A 16,776-nucleotide genomic window follows, 5' to 3' on the forward strand; every position below is an offset into this window, starting at 1 on the left:
CAACAGAGGACTATGCTGTGGTAGTATGAATAGATATTGAACGGTTTGAACTGTTGGATTGGGTTTAGAGAGATGATTGTGTTGTTGATAATAGTGATGATTGTGATTAAAGCAGGTTTTAATTTGCTGGAAAGTGTCTTTGGTTCATACAATGCGACTTGGGTAAGGTTAGGAGTATGGTGTTTTTTGTTTTTTTCTTTGGAACTATAGTTTGTGCTTTGTAAATAGATTTTATCGCAAAGCATTCCAAATTGATACAATTAAATTGCTCAATATAAATAAAAGTTAATAAAAGAAATAGCTTCCAATATATGTTTTAAGACATTGCGGAGATGTGAGAGATATGATGCATACTAGCAGCAGAAATGAATTAGTTTTCGGTTTATAAAGAGTTATTCTTTTATAGATCTACTTTATTTTTTCCCTTTTGTGTTCTTGTAATCTGCTGGTTGAAATAAGATAATCCTTTATCTATCCCACAGAGAGATAGGCAGTATAACAGCAGTAACAAATTGGCACAGTGGCACAAAGCATTAGTAAATTGATAATTCTAAATCAAAGGATATGATAAATAACTAAATAGTATAGATTAAACACTATACATTAAATCATGATATTGCATGAGTGAATTGTTAGTTTTGGTGTGATATACAACTGTGTTTGTATGTTTCAAATCCTAACCGGTTACTTTTTGTTTTTCTCAGTAAGGCTGGTGATTGTTTAAGTATAATTAAACAACATTATTAATATTATTAATTTTTATTTTTGTCTTACTCTAGAAGTAATCTCGATTTGGCATTGAATAAGGTAGATGTTAATATACAGTATAAAACTTAACAAGTAGTTTAACAAAGAGGAATAATTGTTTTGTTTTGAATACAAGAGAGGTAATGAAGAAGAAGAAGAACAATCTTTAATCGTCACACCAGTCACATCGCAGTCACATCTACACACCAGTGTAGAGATGTGACTGCATCTGATTGGGAAGACCTGGAGGACTGACAAAGAGACCAGATCAAAGAGAATTGCTCTACAAGACCTTGATTGAATTTAGCTCTATATCCCATATTGAGCTCCATCGTTAAATTTTATAAAAGATATTATGGAGTGCATTATAGAACCAGAATAATTCCTGATTAGTTCTTATTTTAATATGACATTCTAGTTGTCTAGTCTAGTTGTTGAAGCAATGTTCAGAAGCTGAGTTTAGGATTACTGTGTTAACACTCAGGGACACTGTTGTCAGAGCACCCTCGGGTGATCATCTCTATGATACTGCTTCTTACAGTGGTATACCTCTCCTTTCATTTTATGATAATGTATGAGAACATTACATTAAGCACCTTAGGGAACATTCCTACTTTCCTGATATCCTGCTGTGAGACATGCCTACTCCTGCATTTCCGAGAAGCTCTGTGAAAACCTTGTGTACGAGATCCAGTTTGGCCAACATCAGGCTGAATAACTTGGGACATTTTCTGAACAACGAACAAAGTTCTGTTATGGGAAATCAAATGCAAGCGTTGCCTCCTGCTGATCCTTCCCTCCACCAACGAACATGAAGTGTTTGGCCTCCAAGTACAGCAAATGCACAATTGAAAAAGATGTTGTGCACAGGTGAGGAGCCTAATCAACTGTGCTCCTTTGGAACTGCATCCGGTGATGTCACTGTATCAGACAAAACACCAAACTGAATGACTGCAATTGGAATTTCTACCCCAACTGAGAGCTGTGGAATGGCTGACCACCTGAAGTCCTGCTGGAAATGATATCTGTGTGATTACCATGGGGGCTGCTTCTGTGTTTTCTCAGCCATTGTTTTATCAATGCTATCCTGGTAGTACACAGATTATAGATGAAAGTGATTGCTTCATTGATTAAAAAATATGTTATTTATAGCCCTTCTAGGTTTTAGATGGTGTCAATTTGAATGCTTGCTATGTTATTGTCATTATACATATAAATTTGTTTTAAAAAGGTGTTAACTTGATTGGAATGCCAAATAACCTCTCCATTTTTTCTCTAATCAGACTGCAGAATGATGGGACTTATAGTTGAATACTCCCTGTCCAAAGGGTAAGACGAGCAGTTCAAAGCTTAGCACATAATATATTACATTTTTAGGAGTTGAATAACGTAAATTGACCTTGAGATAATCGATAGTTGATAAAATGTTATTTATCAACGCCAGTTAGGCTCCTATTAGATTGATGACTTTAGGGTTCTATTAGATTGGTGACTGCTGACATCTCAGGCTTATTGTTTTCAGTTATTAATTGTACCTTTAAGGGTATAAGTAAGAATAATACAAATAAATAAATAAATAATAAATAAATAATAAACAAATAAATAAATAAATAATAAATACATTATAATAAATAAATAATAAATAAATTTATTTTGACTGATTTTGAATTTATCAATGGATGCACACTTATTAGAATATTGTTGTTTATTGATATGCTTGTGTCGTGGATACACAGGAATTCCTAAAATACTGAGAACAAAATGTTTACAGTTTTTTTTTTCCCTTAAATCTCCAGCCGGCACAAAAGAACGTTCATTATTTGAGTCACAACATTTATTTTATTTTAAATTTGTGTCCTCAGGGTCGCATCCTGGCATGGCCTTTCTAGGCTGCTGTGGTTATTGTTGTTTTTGGATGATGGAATGAGGCAATGCTTGCCTAGCCATTAGACGGAAGAACATTTTGTTGCTTTTCGAGCAAGCTTTTTGCACCAGCTCCATGTTGGTTTGCTGGATTACTTTAACCGTGGATGAATGAGATGGTTTAATGTTAGGCTGTGTTGTTGCAATCTTATGGAGATGAATTACGTCTTGTTGCATACTATGCTCGGTAACTTGGTGCCAGGGTCCTTGGGTTGATTACATGCTGTAGCATTTATTTTGCTACCAAGCAAACTGGCTCGTTTCTCTCAGACATCACCTCTCCATCATCAACATGTGCAACTTTCACATTGCTCACTCCAACTTCTCTTCTTCACTCTTATGGAGATTTATATGATTGCTTGACAGCGATAGCCGTTGTGGCTTTGTCGTGCCCAGATCTTGCTACTGAAGTTCTTGAAAAGTTCAACAACAACGATTTAAACTCATGAGTACAACAAAAGGAGGATTTTTGTTTGGTTTGTTTGTCTGTCTGTCTGTTTTTGTATAGAACAGTGTGTGTCTATCTTTGTACAACCGGTTGTGTTTGTGTTTCTATCTGTGGTAAACTGTTTTTTGTTTGAATTTTTTATTGCATGAAATTGTACAGGCAAGTGTAATACGGTGCGGTGTAGCTGATTTGTGAGACATACAGAACATCTGTTTAATGTTTTGATGTCATAACCCCCCCATTTTGATCTTCCTATTTGTGTTGTTTACATTAATGTACTTGACCCCATCTCTATAGGAAATGTTGGAGCCAATACAGCCAACAAAGCTGCCGTACCCAATATTGCTCTTGTCTAATGATGGTTGTCTCCTCCACAGATGAGGACACAGGCTCACTAATATTGTTCTTTCCTCTAATCAAAGGCATCCTGCAATGAATTATTGTAGTGGCAGAGCCACTTGGTACTGTATATACTGAGCTGTTTTCTCTCCTGCTAGTTTTTTTTTTCCATTGTTTTACTTCTTTGACATATGGTAGGTACCATTTGTCAAAAAAGGTGGGATAGTTAGAGAATTAAGTAAACATAATCATTGTGCTGAGAACAATGCAGGGGACTCATAATGGACTTATGAAGCTGACACTTTGTCATGGTTAAAATATTGTTTAGTGATAATTGACATGTTTTTTCTCAATGGAATCCCAGTAAAGGTAAGCTCTACTGAGTTTCATTCCTGTCATTAGTGATGACAGGAATGCGAGGATGATCACATGGTGTGACAGGGCTGTCCCAGCATGAAGTGATGACCGAGAGACCAATGCCGTAAAGGTCTGTCTTCTGTCGACAAAAGCCACATATGAATTACATCACGTTAACCAGAAGTGATCAGATTGTCCAGTTTAGTATTTATAATTTTTAGATTTACTTTATTAATGGATTGTGAAGATGTGATTATATTGAGGCAACATTCAAGAAATGCGTTCTCGGAAAATTTGAAAAGGATTGCATAATTTACACACTGTCGATTGTTTTGTAGCCTAATCGATATTCTGTGGACATTGTCTCCTACGTATCAGACATTGTGATAATATTATTGTTGTTACACTAGGGTGCATACATACATTTTTGTGCTGAGTCTGTAGACGGTTGTTCAACATAACTGTTTGGGAAATTACAGATTTATTCCACGTACCCTATTTTACATTCATGGACCTAGACCAAACAATGTTTTCAAAATGTGTGTCACTCACCCAAGTTTTTAAGTCTATGTGCCCAGGTCAAAGCAGCCCTACCCATCCCACTTGAAGGACCACTACACCACCTCTGACCCTGGACTGGGTGGCGACATCCGGAGGAAAAGCTGGAAATCTGCCAGATTCCTTGGACCGCTCCAGATCCTCCTCACCATCACAGCAGTAGTTAAGGTGGCAGAACGACCAACGTGGGTACACGCATCTCATTGCAAGAAAGTCTGCAACCTTCAAGAGGACCAGATAAACGACAACAACGGAGAATCATCGGACGTGAACTGAGATCAGGATCCTGGCTGGATATGTGCTAGTAACCTTGGTCTCCGCGAAGAGGATATGCCAGTACAGTATTTCTACTTGAAAAGGATGAGGCCCCATCAACAGGAAAAGATTGGTCACGTCTGTGTGATCATCCTTCTCATCATCATTGCTATCGTTCTGTTAATCATCCAACCCTGGAACACAGTTCCGCAGCGAGACTTAAAAAATAGCAGCTCCCCCGCCCCACTCTCTCTCACATCAGATCCAGAAGAAGAGTCCCAAGCGAGAAATTAACGTTCTGTCACTAATGTAGTCCACCCATGGTTAAATGTTGACTCCACTGCAAATGCATTTCAATAAAATATGTGGTGGAGATTTTCGAATCATTCAGTTAAAGAAGAGTATGGTGTGGATCATTCATGTTATGTATGTAGTAAAATGCCTCACTCAGTGCAAGCACCATTCGCCCTCTCACCTATGTCAACATCATGGGAAGAATCTAGATGTTTAGCAAGGGCTACAAATTTTCCAGCTTATATTAATATGACTGAACCAATATATAATCATATTGATGGAGGTACGACACATTCTGTTGAGATGAAGCAAAACGGTGAACTGATAAAGGTATTCCACTATAATCTTTCTGTAGGACAATTGAATTGCACTAATGTATGGAGAAGATTGATTAGAACTGTAACTGTTGCTCTAGCCTCCTCAACTATAGTCCATTCTCCTGCTGGAATTATTCACCCCTTTTGTTTTCAATCCATTTGTTCGAAGAAGTAACTGTTACCCTGGAGTTCCAGTGGGGATAAAAACTGCATGTAACCAAACTCAGATAATTTATACAATGGGACAAACAACAATTCCTGACATCTATTGGTTATGTGGGCGTATGTAGATCTGCCCAAGAACTGGACTGGCATTTGCACACCAGTTATGTTAGATATGCCAATTTACATCTGTAATCTGACCAAGATCCATTAAGATGTGCGTGTAAGACGATCAGGAATTTGGTATTAGAGGACTGCAGTTGAGGAGAGCCACTAAGAACATTCTTGAGGCCGCAGAAAAGGCCTCACGGTGGCTGTGTATCAGTAGGGGGGATCCGTGGTGCGCGCTACTTGCACACAAGCCGGGGGGTTGATCGCCCCTGGTTGGGTCGCCTGGTGGAGGGTGTCCGATGATTAAAGACCCGAAACACCCTGAGAATCCAGGTCTATCGCTGAAGATGTGTGTCCAAGTATAACCGTAAGGTGTATTAAAGTTCAGGAACATATATGTCCGTGACAGCGGTTCCAGCTGAGTATAGGATTGTAGGTGGAGCAGAACATTTTTTTTTACGTCTGTATTAGCGCCCATAGGTACTTCTACAGCTTTTAAGTGGCTAAATAGTCGAGCTCTAGTGCTGAGGTTGCTGTGTAGTGTATCACTGCTCGTATTGTAGTATTGCAACTTGGACTACTGGATTGACTCTGCACATTTCACTGCTATTTGCTGATCTGCCAACAAGCTTGTGTTCCAGACACACCCTCTATTCAGGTAAGTCCTCTCTTATGTGGGCGTGCTCTTAGCCAGGTGCAACCCTAATCACATGAGCAGCTGTATTCTATCACCTATTTATGGTCCTGCCCTTGAAGCGTTAGCTTCAAGCGTTGGCCCATTTGTAGTCGCTCTCGTGTGAAGACGCTCTGTGTAAAGACGCACGTCTACCTCTGCACGTCAACCGAAGCAAGGACACTGAACAAGGCAAACCTGCCTTCTTTCTCTAACTCCATACAAAATGTGCTACTACCGCATCACTACAACTTCAAGGTCACCCAGAAAGCCTCGTTATACCATACACCGATGCAATCCGGGTAACCTCAGGTCCCTGCAGCAAACATCTTCTGCAAAGACCTCCTTCTCTGTTGGCTTGTGGAATTGTCGATCTGCAGTTAACAAGGCAGACTTCATTTCTGGTCATGCCAACCACCTCTCCTTGGAGCTCCTTGCTCTCACTGAGACATGGATTAAACCGGAAGATAGCGCAACCCTGGCTGCACTCTCCACTAACTACACATTCTCCCACACATCCAGACCATCTGGCTGTTGTGGTGGGACTGGCCTGCTAATTTCCAACACATGGAAATTTAATCCACTGCTGCCTTTAAACAACTTTACCTCCTTTGAATATCACGCCGTCTTGGTGACTGCTCCGGTGAAAGCCTATGTGGTCGTCATCTACCGTCCACCAGGACAACTAGGTGACTTCCTACATGAGCTTGACACCCTGCTGTCATCAATTCCTGAGCATGAGTGTCCCATGCTTGTCCTCGGAGACATGAACATCCACTTGGACAGTGCGAGCTCGGCTGACTTCCTGTCTTTGGTTCGCTCGTTCGACCTAAGACAGGTCCCGACTCCACCGACTCACAAGGCTGGCAAAGAGCTTGATCTCATTCTTGCTCGGAGCTGTACCACGGACAACCTATGGGTCACTTATCTTCATCTCTCTGACCACTTCTTCATCCACTTCAATGTCCAGCTACCAAAACAACCCCCCACCTCCCCACCCATGGTTACTATCCGCAGCAATCTCCGCAACTTGTCTCCCACCCACTTCTCCTCTGTGCTCTCCTCTTCTCTTCCACCCCACAGCACTTTCTCCTCTCTGCAGGTTAATGATGCCACTGACTCCCTCTGCTCCACCTTGACACCCTGTGTCCACTATCCACCAGACCTGCTCAATCAACCCAGTCACACTCTTGGCTGACTGACACCCTCCGGACAACGCGCACTGACCTCAGAGCAGCCGAGAGGAAATGGCACAAATCCAAAACAATTGAGGATCTTGCAAGCTACCAGACACTGCTGTCCTCCTTCTCTTCCAGCATCACTGCTGCCAAGAAGGCCTTCTTCAACAATAGGATCAACGGTGCCACAGACACACGTAAGTTATTCGCCACCTTCAAGTCTCTGCTTTACCCTCCACCACCTCCCCCAGCTACTAACCTCACTGCTGACTGCCTTGCCTCCTTTTTTACAAACAAATTGGCAGCCATCAGCAGCCAATTCACTAAACAACTTACTCACAACCTGTCTTCTCCAGCCCTAGGCTCATCGTTCCCTGGTTTCACCCCCCTCGCTGAAAGTGAGGTATCTAAACTACTAACATGTAGCCGTCCTACTACCTGTCCGCTAGATCCGATCCCATCTAACCTCCTTCAAGCCATATCACCGACTATCACCCCGGCAATCACACATGTGATTAATTCTTCCCTAACTTCCGGCACTTTCCCTTCCGCTTTCAAAGCGGCTCGGGTCGCACCACTGCTCAAAAAACCCTCACTCGATCCCAATTAAGTAGAAAACTATCGGCCGGTCTCTCCTCCCATTCCTCTCCAAAACCTTAGAGAGGGCGGTCTCTAGACAGGTTACAGAGTACCTGTCAAGAAACAACCTTCTTGATACACTTCAATCTGGCTTCAAAAGTGGTCACTCCACCGAAACAGCCCTGTTGTCTGTGACAGAGCCTTAAAAACTGCTAGAGCTGCTGCCAAATCCTCGGTTCTCATTCTGCTAGACTTATCAGCTGCTTTTGACACTGTCAATCATTGCATACTCCTGTCCATACTCTCAAGCATGGGCATAACGGGCAGTGCACTTTCCTGGTTCGAATCTTACCTTACTGGGCGCTCGATCAGTGTGACATGGCGAGGCCAGCTGTCTGTGCCTCACAACCTCACCACAGGGGTGCCCCAAGGCTCGGTGCTAGGACCCCTCCTCTTTGCCATATACACCACCTCACTGGGCCCGATCATCCGCTCACATGGCTTTTCATATCACTGCTATGCGGATGATACTCAACTCTATCTGTCCTTCCCGCCCGACGACCCCACTGTCTCGACGCGGATCTCGGATTGTCTCGCTGACATATCCACATGGATGAAGGATTATCATCTTCAACTAAATCTGGCGAAAACGGAACTGCTGGTCTTCCCGGCCAAACAAGGTATTTATCACAACATTGACATTAAAATCGACTCTCTATCTCTTGTTCCTACCAAGGCTGCAAGGAATCTTGGTGTCATTATTGATGACCAACTGACATTCTCGGACCATGTTGCCGCCGTCTCCCGGTCCTGCCGCTTCGCACTACTCAACATCCGAAAAGTCAGGCCGTACCTGACCCAATATGCCACTCAACTGCTGGTACAAACCTTGGTGATGTCCCGTCTCGACTACTGCAACGCCCTCTTAACAGGCTTGCCGGCCTGTGCGGTGAAGCCACTACAGATGATACAGAATGCGGCGGCGCGATTGGTGTTCAACCAGCCAAAGAGGGCACATGTCACTCCGCTGCTCATCGAGCTCCACTGGTTACCTGTAGCCGCCCGCATCAAGTTCAAGTCTCTTATGCTGGCCTACAGAGTGATTGCTGGGAATGCTCCCGCCTACTTAAATGCTCTTGTAAGAGCACATGTTGCCCCCCGGATGCTGCGCTCGTCAAATGAGCGTTGCCTGGCTCTGCCGGCCATACAGCCACGGCAATCCAGGCTATTCTCATTTGTAGTTCCACGTTGGTGGAACGAGCTGCCAAAAATGACCAGAGCGGGGACCTCCCTCTCTGTCTTTAAGAAGCACTTGAAGACCCAGCTCTTCAGTGAGTACCTCCTGTCCTAACCTACAATTACTTAGCACCACCTTGCAGTATTTATTGTTACACGAATGTTGTTGTTACACTAATCTCTGTCGCAATGTAGCTTGAATGTTATTCTCCCTTGTAAGTCGCTTTGGATAAAAGCGTCTGCTAAATGACTAAATGTAATGTAATGTAAATATCATTCATTATAAGTTGTTACTGTTCATTAATGCAACTATCCGAGCAGAAGAAGCGTTTAAACAAGAATTAACTTCGATCCGTTTAATGGTTCTCCAGAATCGTATGGTACTAGACATAATGAGTGCGGCTCAAGGAGGTGTATGTGCTATGATAGGTGGGTCATGTTGTACATATGTTCCTGACAATGATGTCGAATCAGGAAATTTGTCTTTAGCCATACAAGCTATGAAAGTTCAAGCTGACACTTGAGACCCATTTGCTGGGCTCAGAAATGCACTGGGGCATGGATTTCTAAATTCATAAAGATATTGATACCTGTAGTGATAATGTGTTTAATGATATGTTGCTGTCTAGCATGTATAGTACCTATCCTTCATAAGATGATTACTAATATGGTGATGGGACATTTTGTCTCCATACCAGTAGATGATTTGAAACCACCTTATGATGATGACGGAGATTTTGAGACACTGAAATGTTGAAATATGAAGATGTTTGTCTAATTATGTTAATCCCTACTTATAGGATGTGTAAGTCATTACGTGTACAATGAATTTTGCTGTTGTCATTATTAAGTGATAACCATGGATTAATCTGCATAACATTATGTATTAGTGGAATCTCTATGTTTATTTTGTTTATTTCATAATGTGATTCATCATTTTTTTTGTTTTCTAGTTGGAATTGTAAGATGGCTTCACACAGGATTTTCCTCTGTACGACTAGGGGTTTTTTGTTCTGTGCGTTGTCATAGTATAGTGTAGATAACCCTTACTGGTCTTTTACTCTTCTCTAGCCAAATGTGAGAAGAGAGGTTTGGCCAATTTGAGGTGGAGATATCCTTGAATTATATCTGGAATATTTGGTTATGAGTTTATATAGTTAAATTTAGTATTAGATGTGTGTTTTTCCAGTAGATTCCAATAAGATAGAATTGAAGGATATCTCTGCAGTGTAATTGTATTGTATCCAATTTACATTAAATTTTAGCATAATTGCATTTTTCCTTAAAGTGTTGTTCCGGTAGGAACATAAGGAGGAAAGGTGAGAGAAAAATGCATACGATCAACAATTTGAATGTGGAGAAAAGCCTCAATTCTAAAATGGAAGAACCAGATCACATTTTGTCCTGTTTACCTCTTATGGAGATGAAGAATAACCACAGGGGCGCTTGGAGGTGCATTGTTATTGTAATCCGCGTCTGCCAGGTCAAGTTTACAAGTTCCTGTGAATTCACTGTCTGAGGGTAACATCCAGGGACCAGCTCTCAGTGGCCGATTTCTGAACTTGTCATCATATCTCAAACTACAAGATCAATCAAAGCCACTGGAAAATATCGGGATGTCTGGGATGACTCAAAAACTGGCTTACATTGCATCTCTGTGTTGTTCAGACGTAACAATGGTCAGTGGTAGGTGCCCCCAGCGATTGGGATCCGATAAAGAGATTTGGTTGCTGATATCAAGAACTTGTCTAGAACAGCTAATGCCCTGTACAGACGATACGACTTTCTTCAGGATTTTGCTGTAAACAACATATTTCTGAGATGGATGACAGAAAGCCGTCATCAGTGCCTCATCACAAGTGTGAAAATATTGAAATTGAAAATATCGGGACGTCTGCAATAACCAGCAGCCAATGAGAATGTGAGAGGAAACCAGGGGGAGGAGTAATATATAACTGTATAAGGAATGCATGTAATGCATATTAAAATAATGGAATGAGGTATTTTCGTTACACTAAACTATTTAGGACTTATCGTTTACCTCCAACTCAACAGCCAATGCAGTCTGTGCCTCCCCAATGACTCTCTCCTTCAAATTCTGCATAATGTCCTCTTTTCTTTTGGCACCAAAAAACAACAGCAACTACAACAGCAAGACTTTCTTCATTGTAAAGCCCAGTTATTAAATTTTTTTTTTTATTACTTTTGGCAAAGTTACATGGAAAATTACCTTACCTAAAAAGTTTGTAAAATCTCACGTGTGTTTGCGGGCGAAGGCAGCTGTCTCCTGTCTCTCACAAGTCTGCACACTCTCTTCATCTTGGAAAGCGACATGCAATTTGCTGCGTTTTTGTAACCGGAAGGATTGCTGGATGAAAAAGGACGATGAATTTATTAATCCCGGTGGCAAACATTGGCCTCTGCATTTAAATAGAAACAGTAACAGCATCAGGGGGAAGTGTACCTAACATGTCTTTTGGTGTTGGAACATGGGGAGAACATACAAATTTCAAAGAGAAACGCCCCAGTTGGGTTCAAACAGAGAACCTTCTTAAGCCACCAGGCCACAACCATGTGATAATCTCATTTCTAGTTGCTGAAACGTTAAAAACATCTGATGACTAATTCTACCTTCTACTTTATTTGCATTATATCTCAGCAATAAGGTGCAAAGTTGTCTTATTTGGTGGAATGGGCCTCGGCTCTCCGTGTTGCTCTCCACCATCGGCGCGCATGGAGAGCCATGTTCACGTCTGTGTCCGGGTTCCGATGAGTCACAACATAATGAAATATATATAACATTGAAATGTTATCCCTGTGCATGTTGTAAGTTTAAATATGTTTTATATTGTTATTAAATGGACACTGACTGAAAAAAAATTATCTCAATTGACTGACGGCTTTATGACTGATGATTCGACTCGTCGACTTTCAGAGAGCAGCCATATTTGATAGCAATGCCTTGCTTGTAAATTCAAAGAAATGGAGATAACTTCAGGTTGTTAATAATGACCATCCAACATTTTCAAAGATCATAGGTCATAATCAGAAGTATTCCTGTGAATGGCATGGATCTGAAAAAGCTCTATACAGCATCCATTTATACAAAAAAGATGCAAATGAATGTAAAAGACCAACTCAGCAAGCATCAGGATGCTCTGTGTATTTCATAATTGAAGCATCTGAATTTGTAATAGGATGAATATATAGAAAATAATGATCTGGCATCCACAAAACATGTGTGGGAGAACACAAAAGGTAACAGGTCTGAGTTTGAAGCACTGATTATGTGTCATCTGAGGCGCACCTTGCACATTGTTGCAAATTTCACATCTTGCCTTTTTACGTATGCATTAAAGGGAGAATCATAGACTTATTCTAAAATGGTCCTTTGATGGTGGCATGAGGCTCGAGTTGTTGAAACACTCATTAAAGCTAATTCATTATGCTGTATTTTGTTTTAATATTCTAAATGTATGTGTTTCAAGTTAATTATACAAGCAAAAGTCACTACTTGCATTGCAAATAAGCTGTCACAACAATGCTTCATTCGATTTGGAACGGTTCGACGACACCACTGATCAAGACCTGCTACCAATTTTGAGGAGGTCGATGGGGAAAAAAGATGTCTACAGAGACTGAGAGAGAAAGTGCGTGTCAGATCCCTTCAGAATCCATGATATTAACTTAATCCCAAAGTTAAATCTCACAGGAATGGTTAACTTGAGACACAGCGAGATCATACGTCTGCAGATAGTGGACTTCATGCTGAGGGCTTCACAACATCATGCCACGAGACAGATCTTGTGTATTACATAATATACAGTATGTATGTACTATCATCCAGCATATAGCTTTGAGCTACTTCCCTACAGTACTTTGACGATGGCAACACTGAATAGAAACTTATAAATGTTAAATATTAAATATGGCATTCTGTTTGTTAGGTTTTTTGCATATCATTTCGGCATACTATTGTTCCAGACACACTAAACACTAATTTTCCATACTAAATAGTATACTAGTACACCCTTTTGGATCCAGCCAGTGACTGTGCTTTGAGTGGAAACGGCAGGGGGTCAGACTCAGATTTACACAGCTGTCATCTGAGTAATAAAGCTCATCAGTTGTTCTGTCTTATTTGTATGCAGTTGATGCAATAATAAAAATTTCAAGCTTATGGTCAAAACGTGAAGCAAATCAGCAACCAGACAAAAGAGGAAATAATATTAGCCGACCAGCCAGCAAAGCATATCGTAACACATCCAAATGGCTGCCGAAAATGCATCCTGGTCCGAGTGGTCTTGGTGGAGGAGGAGTGCCGCCGCATCCCAGTAAACGCACCGTAGATGCTCACAACGTGCATGCAGCATGCATACAGCATCCTACGCCATAAGGATGAGGAAACCAACGACTAAACAAATGAGCCACTTGGTTTTAGGTTTTAGTGCTGCAATTAGGCTTAAACAATGGGACATATACTGTTTGATTCGCGTCAAACGAGTAGGCGTCTGCAAAAACCGTCAAAATAACGTAACATATCGCTTTTTTAAAAATAATCATTATTTCTCAAGGGTCACTCCAAAAAAATAATGCATAAAAACTGAAAACCCGACGTTTGATATGAAGCAGACCACCCACAGGAGAATAATAACTCGCAGTTAATTAAAATAAAAGGTTGATTATGATGATGATGACGATGATGACGATGATAACACATGATGACATGGTTTCTGTAAAAAAAAGAAAAAGAAAATACAAAGAATTTCTTACCTGGGTTTTGTAGACGGTGATTTGTGAGCTTGCGATGAGCTGCTGCACCACTCCTCGCAGATCCACCCCCCCGTCTGTCTGCCCCGCCTCGCGACATTAACAGGTAAAAAAGAAAGGTCCGTCTGGACAGACGGATCTATCTGTTTGTTAAAAATATAAAAATACATACACATACATACAAATAATATTATATTATATGATTATTAATTTATTATTATAAGAATATTAATTTAGGAACTATGTGCAGCAACAATCGATATATATATATATATATATATATATATCGATTGTTGTATATATATACACACACACACACACAAACACACACACACACACATATATGTATATTAAAATAAAGAGAAAAAGTTATAATATGATAGATATACAGTACTTTATTGATGGCTGATGATAGCTGATGGCAGTGCCAACCATTATACAGTACTTGACCGGATGGAGGCAGGTTGAACAGTTATAGTTCTTGTGGTATGTATAAAGCCGCTCAAAATCTCAACATTAATTCAAATGTCTTCTAAAAACTATGTATAACAGCACCAACACCAATTCTTCGCCAAGATAAAGTGGCATTCTTAGGGCTGATGTCAGTTCAGTTCACAGTACACTCATAAAGGCGTGATAAAAAGGACCATAATGAAAATACTGAAATGGAAAGCTATAATAAGAGGTCAATTCCATCCCATATTGACATCTCCGGTGGATTTTGATAAAAACTAAAACGTACTATCCAAAACTCAAAAGTCGATTACCAGACTACCATTACCATAATACTGAGGAGAGCCTCAGTATTTACCAGCCACTGGTAAATAACAGGCCTTGTCCTCTAAAAAATAGTCCTGAGACCTTTGACTTAATTTGACTCCCCCTATAGGTGGAGTATATACTCCCCATAAGCCTCTTCGTGGGGTGGCAGAGACTGTGGGGGAGATCTTGGGGGTCATAGAAGATTCCCATATGTGGCATTGTGGGTGCCCAAGATGGTGCTTTCCTTGAGGTAAGGGCACTACAAAGGAGGTGTTCACCTTTTGGATGATAACGAACAGACACACAGCTCCCCTTTCCATGTTTAACGGACAATAGTTTTTGATCTGATCAGTATTTGGATGTGCTGCAAAAATTACAACAAAAAGTGTAATCCGGTTCTTCTGAAAAAGTGGAGACGATCTGGGTGAAGCTGGATCATCTAGAGCCCTATCTATCCCAGACCCTCTCAGGGGGGCCTCTTCCCGTCCCCCATAGGAGCCTTCACTCTCCAAGGACACGAGTCTGGGCGGCAGGCAGATTGTCTCTCACACATAGTGAGACTCTCTAAAGGGGTAAAAAACGATTACAAAAAGACAAAAATACAAAATTTATGTCAGGCCTAATAAACCTAAACCTAAACCTTAACCTAATAAGCTGAAGAGATCTTAAATTGTGTTTGGTTTGTGTTTGACAATCCCATTTAGTTGAAATTGAAGGAAGAGCTGATGGTCATCCTCAGTTAATGTACATGAAAATAATTATCATTATCTTAATCATTGTCTATTGTATTACTATTTAACTAAAATGGAAGCAAGCAAAGCAATACTGGATAAATGCTCTGTCTGATACTCCCTGGACAGGCTGGCGGTCTTCTATAGGTGATGAGGAGCCAGTATTTTGATTCTGTTCTGACCGTCTTTGTGCTGTCAGGATATGTTGATAGGTGGCATGTACTGTATGGCTATACCAGTTGCTGACTGGGATGCTCCCCAAGGCATCACTGGCGGTCACAATAAGTTTCAGAACTGTTCTGAAAGAACAAACTAAAAATTAAAAGGCGATAACGAGAGGTGCACCAACAATCATGCCTCCAACAATCACTCCACGTCACATTTCTTCCCTGTAATGTTTGGCTGAACAACAACTAATCCTATTGACCATATCTGCATGATTTTATGCATTTTGCTGCCACATGATGGCTGATTAGATACTTACATTAAAATAAAGTGGCCACTACATGAGTGTATTCTATTACTGTATATATAGTTCTTGCCAATGGTATGAGCTCCCTTACATTCATACATACATACTTTCACACACTAATATATATATATATATAAATATATATATATTACTCACAAAAAGTTATTTGGCTTTTGGGTGAAATTTATGGAAAATGTCAAAAGTTTACGCTACAATGATATTATATCATGAAAGTAGGGCATTTAAGTAGAAGCATGCAATGGTGATTTCCTCATCTCAAACAATTGATTGAAACAAAAGCCAACAACAGTGGTGGGTATACCACAACAAAAAATGTCAATGTCTCCATAACTTGTCATGTGCCCTCAAGCATCAATCACAGCTTGACGACGACGGCTCATGCTGTTCACAAGTCGACTTATTGTCTGCTGAGGCATGGTACCCAACTCTTCTTGAAGGGCGGCCCTCAGGTCATTGAGGTTCTGGGGTACAGAGTGACGAGCCTCTACGGTGACTCAGCTGATCCCATAGGTTTTCTATGGGATTCAGGTCTGGCGAAAGTGCAGGCCACTCCATTTGAGGTACCCCAGTCTCCAGCAGCCGTTCCCTAATGATGCGACCTCGATGAGCTGGAGCATTGTCGTCCATGAAGATGAAATGAGGCCCGTGTTGTTCATGCATGGGCACAATGACTGGATTAATGATGTTATTCAGGTAGTATGGGCTTGTCACTGTACCATTCACAAAGTGTAGGGCAGTTCTGTATTGACTAGACACACCTGCCCACACTGTAACACCACCACCAGCAAAGGCTCGTCTGGTGACAACAGTGGCTGATGCATAGCACTCTCCTTGACGTCTCCA

The sequence above is a fragment of the Zeus faber genome, assembly GCF_960531495.2.
Source record: "Zeus faber genome assembly, chromosome: 7".
Classification (NCBI taxonomy): Eukaryota; Metazoa; Chordata; class Actinopteri; order Zeiformes; family Zeidae; genus Zeus; species Zeus faber.